The sequence below is a fragment of the Juglans regia genome, chromosome 16, assembly GCF_001411555.2.
Source record: "Juglans regia cultivar Chandler chromosome 16, Walnut 2.0, whole genome shotgun sequence".
NCBI classification, from domain to species: Eukaryota; Viridiplantae; Streptophyta; class Magnoliopsida; order Fagales; family Juglandaceae; genus Juglans; species Juglans regia.
Genome location: NC_049916.1, coordinates 7,517,813 through 7,523,812, shown reverse-complemented (window position 1 = coordinate 7,523,812; position 6,000 = coordinate 7,517,813). Strand labels below are relative to the sequence as shown.

General features: G+C 33.5%; 1 long non-coding RNA gene across 1 annotated transcript; it reads left to right on the top strand.

Moving 5' to 3' along the window:
* The first annotated feature begins 397 nt into the window (after positions 1-397).
* LOC108995499 lies at positions 398-4,421 on the top strand. Its single transcript, XR_001996867.2, has 4 exons — positions 398-518; positions 3,333-3,508; positions 3,631-3,704; positions 3,809-4,421. It is a non-coding gene; the product is annotated as an uncharacterized LOC108995499 (long non-coding RNA).
* The last annotated feature ends 1,579 nt before the right edge of the window (positions 4,422-6,000 follow it).

The window sequence follows — 6,000 nt, the reverse complement described above, 5'->3', positions numbered from 1 at the left end:
CCGATTCCACCGGTTCGGACAGTCCGGGCCTGGTTTCCGGTTTTCGATTAATTTTTACGCCCCAGTCGCATAGTCCAGGTTTGAGAACGGCATTTCTTTTTGAAAAATTCTATTCTTAAGCCTCATACACCACACACCATCATTTTTATGATTTTTTTAATTTTATTCTCTTATTAAATATGTGGTATATGAATTATAAATAAAATAATTCAATTATTTTAAGAATAATAAAATCAAAAAAAACTTTAAAAAAATAAAAAAAAAAATAAAAAAAATTATGGTGTGTGGTGTATGGGCTCATGAATAGCAATGCTCTTTCTTCTTTTGAAGTCCCCTCGTACCCTTCAAAATCCGTCCACTCTTGCGGTGGTTTCAGGTACTTCAATCTCAACTATCTTATGAGAGCTTTTTGTTTATCATTCCGGACCCTATCCGTTGATTTTCTGATTTTGTGATGTCTTCTACGAAGTAGTTGAGAGGGTCGGTCGTGCCGTTGGTGCTTTGAAGTAAACCAGGAGGTAAATTGCAATCAATCTTATATTTTGATTCTGTGATTTTGTGGTTCTGTATCCAATTCTCCGATATCGACTTGCTTTCGCTCGTCCCATGAATACCATACACATACACAGTTGGGTTTTTTTTTAAGTAAAAGTTGATTTTTTTATTTTTTCTTTTCTGTGTAACCCCGTGTTGGAAGTCCTGAAAGGCTGGTTCTATGTAACGACAGGAGGAGGCTTACGTGAACTAAATTTTCCTTTCATGGTAGAAGTTGGAACATTTTGCGACAATTAGAAACCCAATTTAAGGTTTTGAGCCACTCTAAAACACTGACAGGATCTATATACTTGAGAAGATCGGGGCATTGGTGCTTTTTTCTCCTGTTCTCTCTGATAATTATTCTTCAACTTAACCCCAAGGGGTTGGCTCAAGTGGTGAAGGCCTTGATCTTGGATTATCACTCCCTTCAAGGCCCAAGATTCAACATCTCATGGATGCAAACAATCCTTTGGAGTCACACTCTTTGATGAAAAGTCAACGATTAACCAGTTCTGTGTAGGAAAACTTTCGAGGGTGCGATACATGAGACCGGAGTTTACTCTGTAGGGGTGAGTCCCAAGGGCCTTGCCTTGGAGAGATTTTCCGATATAATAAAAATCTCTCCAAGGGCCTTGCCTTGGAGAGATTTTCCGATATAATAATAATAAAAAAAATTGTTCTTGAACTCTTATTTTCTTTGCTTCAGTAGATTCTTCACGAATAACACTTTTTAGGTTGTCTTATTAAAGCTAAAGGAAAATGATATTTGCAGTCCTTAGGTGTGTAAGGGTTAAGTTTGGGTAGTACTATTCATTATTTTATTATTACTTTTCACCTACTTTTTACTATTATTCACTACTATTTTCTACTATTCAATATTCTATCATCATTTTTTCATTTTTTTTATTACTATTCACAAAATATCTGAAATGACCTCTTTACCCAAATACAAATTAAGTCTCACACACTCATTTTGAAAAAAGTGGATAAATTTGGAGCCGACATGATTAATGATTTTTTAATGGTAGACCCCACTTTTTTTCAAAGAGAGTGCACGGGATTTGCACATCACAGAATTGTACCTAGCATTACTCCTTTGTTATTATGAAGGTTCATAAGTGTTACTTAAAAGGGCACATATGAGTGTTTAGAACATGTATTTATTTGATTGCATCGCTCGACTCATTTAAATTTTCCCATACAATGTTGGTCGTTCATCTAATCTTTTCTTTGAATTAAATATTACCCCCTGCAATTTTTATGGACTCTTGTATTAGCTATTGTTAAACTCATGGCCCAAATGCCTCCTTAGAGGAGAATGGTATTCTCAATTTAAGCTATTTAGTTATTTTTTTCCTCCTTATATAGGGGATATATACAGGTGGGTAGAAGAAAACAAATGCAAACAAGCAAAATTATGTATGGATGTGATTTAGGTCATACCTCCAGAAAACATGGAAAAAAGGAAATTTTCTAATGAAAATGTGGTACCATTTTGTTTTTGCTGCATATATATATATATATTCACTTTTGAATTATTAAGAAGTTTTACATGGTAATAGACAGCGAGAGAAACATTTCTCTTTGAGGTTTTTGGTGAACAACATTCTAATGATTATTTGTACCTCAAAATCAAAAGTCGGGTCCCGTTTGGATAGTAAGATGAGATGAGATGGTTTTAGATGAAAATTGAAAGTTGAATAAAATATTGTTAGAATATTATTTTTTAATATTATTATTATTTTCAGATTTGAAAAAGTTGAAGTGTTTATTATATTTTGTGTGTGAATTTATAAAAGTTGTAATGATGAGATGAGATGAAATCGTTTCTGTATCCAAATGAGGCCTAAGTTGGAATGGAAAGGGTGAAACAAAAGATTGGATATCATGAAAAATTCAGACGAATTTGGGATGCATTTTTGCCTAAAGTATTTTGAAATTTAAGGAAATTTGGGATTCAATTTGCTGTGTAAATGAGTTGTTGTTGCCTTAAAATCTTCATGACTTATAACCAAGCATATGAAGAACTGGTAAGTTGCTCTTAAACTATAATTAAAGTTAGCAATACTATCAGAGAGTTTGTCTTCAATGAAGATCTAATACTTGGTGAAGTTGAAACTGGTTCAAACTAATATGCCAAAATAGGTGGTGCCAGTGGGCTAATTTGGTAGCGCATGGTGTTATGCATTCAAATTTACTGAACTTTTGTTCAAGAAGCTAGTAAAACTGAAGGATAAAAGGTGTATTTGGGTTAGAAAATCGTTGAGAATATTTCAGAATCTTTTAGAAAAGTTTTGAGATGTAATTTTTTATTGGGTGCTGTGAAAGTTTTGAGAATTGTTTGAATAAAAATTTGTTAAACATGATTTTATTGGGGTAATTGAATAGAGGGTAGCTAGATTTGACGAGTTGTTCGAATACAAGTTTTTAAGGGTTTTTTTATTATTATTTTTAGAAATGTTGTTTTATAAATGTTGTTTTGGTTTTTTTATTATTATTTTTACAGAATTTACGGAAATGATTAGATGATTTTTGAGATTTAAAGACGTTTGGATTGAAGATGAAAACTATTTTTTGAAAAATTCTGCAACTCTTTTAGTTCCCAAACATGCACTAAAGTTGTTGTTTTTAAATCAGTGATATGAAATGCTCTCTGATATCCACTGTTTTTAATTAGTAATATGACATGTTCTTTGGCATACAACGTACTTTCTCAAGGTCACAATTTTAGCAAATTCTGCTTCAAAAATCAATTATAAATTCAGATTCATTAAATTCTTTTTTGTTTAACACAGAATACAAAGATGCCCCCGAAGACCAATAAGGCATTGTGGGCCATTGAAACCTTGGCCTCTGACCTTCTCCTCCTTTTCTCGTTCAGTTGCTCAACTGGCCTCTTCTTACGTGGCCAAGCGTCAAATGCATGACTCTAAAATACACCGAGAAATAGAATCTCCCCGAAAGTCTGCAGGTATTTGCAATTGCATGTTTAAAACTTTCGTCTTAATGCAAGATATAACTCTTTATTTTTTTCACCGTCTGCTTGAAGTCTTTTTGGGAAAAACACATGCTACCTTTTGTCCTGCTTTCTAGATAATGGATATTTGAAGCATACACCGGAAGAGAAGAGTGAACAGTCTGTTTCTTCTGATGAAGAAGGGCTTGAAGTAAGCAGTTTTTTTTTTCCTTATAGTATTCTTTATCAACACAATTGCTTTACCATGTGCGAAATATCTTTAACTTTGATTATTGGTTTTCATGTTTGATTTAGTATGTAAATTTACTGGAGTTCGACCTATACATGTGAAGGGAGTGGTTCAAACAGATTTTGCATTCTTTGATCCAAAACCCAACGCCTTTACGGAGTGAAGACCTTGCTGCAAACCTACCTTGATACTAAGTAATGGGATTTGAGTGGTTTTGTTGACTTGATATTGGGACAGACCACGGTGGGGACTGTAGTTAAAATAGAGGGGGATGAAGATGATGGAGTTTTTGCTCTTGTGACTGTGCTAAACTTGCAAAGATATTAGGCAAGCAACAAATACCTCTAAATCCTAACAGTATTTGCTGCCACATCTTTCTCCCTATTTTTTCTTGTTTGGCTTATGTAGTTCTTCAATGCCTGACCCTACTGTATAGTCTCCTGGCATCTTTTCTTCTATGTGGTATCTATTTACAACGGTCAACATGTTGTCAAAAACTTTCTGCCATACTAAAGTGGTAGGAGTGGGCTGCCATATAGCTAGATGTTTTGTCTGTTCAGTTTACTGCTGTTTTAGGAATGGCAATCTGCGGGTTTCAGATGGGTTGACACAAAATTGAATCCAACTGATATTAAGAAATGATAGAAATTTTGAGGAGCTGAAAACATTCTTTTTCAATACTTTCTTCTTTTGGACAGATTATCTAGATTTTAATGCATTTGACTTTCATGATTTTCTTGTATCCTTGTCTCCTTCTATGGGTGTCTCTTGTATACATTCTATGTATTTGGGTTGTCTTTTGCTCTGTTTAGTGAGGTTTTATTACTTATTTAAAAGCGGCATCCATCCTCTGTCCTTGCTCTTTTTTCTTGATAAAGTGTCATCTTTATATACAAGTAAAAGCTCCACTTTCATTTCTCCTTTAATAAACTCGTTAAATACAGAATTAGTCCTTGTGGTTTGTCTTAAAGTCAGATTTCTCTTTTGTGTTTTTTAATTGAATTGTTTGCTCTCCATGGTTTAAAGATCAATCAAATTTGTTCCTTTGTTAAAATCCATTAGTAAAGTGTTAATAGTGCTGATGAGGCATGCCACATGGCACGCCACATTTCAGAAAAAATAAAAACTTAGAAGTTATTAAAAATATTTTAAAACTTAGAAACATGTTGAAAAAAAATTTAAAAGAAAATTGAAGAACCAATAAAAAAAAATCTCAACCCCCCCCCCCAAAAAAAAAAAATAAATAAATAAAAAAAAGAAAAATAGAGTGTTGGGCTACCACTCTGGCATCCCAATTCTGGCTGCCACAGTTTGGCTCTGTGAGGCACCTTCATGGTGGCCAAACTTTAGGCCACTCAAAGTGGCTTGCAAGGGCTGCCTTGTGGCGTCTTGATTCTAGGCCACCCTTGGGTGATCGGTGGCGGGAGGGTAGACTTGCCTCGTCCAGTTGTCTTTTTAATACTATTAAATGTTTTATTATTATTATTATTATTATTATTATTATTTAAAGATTTTAAGGTTTTATTTTCTTTTTAAGTTTTAAGTTTTTTTTTTTTTGGTGATTTTTGGTTTTTTATATCTTTAATTTTAATCCCCCCCACCCCACTTCTTTTTAAATTAACTTGTTTTATACATTTTAATCTATCTTTTAAGTTTTTTTTTTCTTTTCTCTTTTTTGTTTTTGTCCTTCACATGGGGTGCCTATATAGCATGGTATGTCAGTATAGTTTAATTGGTCACTAACGAATTTCGAACCGATAGACCAATTTGATCAATATAAAAATCACATGGAGCTCAATTAAAAAGCATGGGGAGCCATATATTTAACCCTTAATAAACTTAATAGCTTTTAGAATCCCAAACATGATGGAAACGTAGTTATATGGCCAGTTCTATCTGTCAAAATAGGTCAAAGTTTTGTATAAATGCCCGAATTGAATTGGCCTTGTGATCTCGATTTATTATATAAACTGTACAAGAGTTCTATACATGGAAAGAAATAAGTAAATGATAATTCTATTCCTATACAATCTGTCAAATATTATGCTAATTGTACAGAAGAGTAAATCAAGGAAATAAATAAGGAAACAAATATGGACAACAAAGCTGTCCATTGACAGCCCCTTCAAATTGATGCGGGTTGGTCAACAAGAAATTGATGCGGGTTGGTCAACAAGCATCAATTTGCTACTTTGGAAGCAATGTCAATGACGAGTAAGAGCTTTAATGAAGATATTGGTAATTTGTAGTTTAGTGG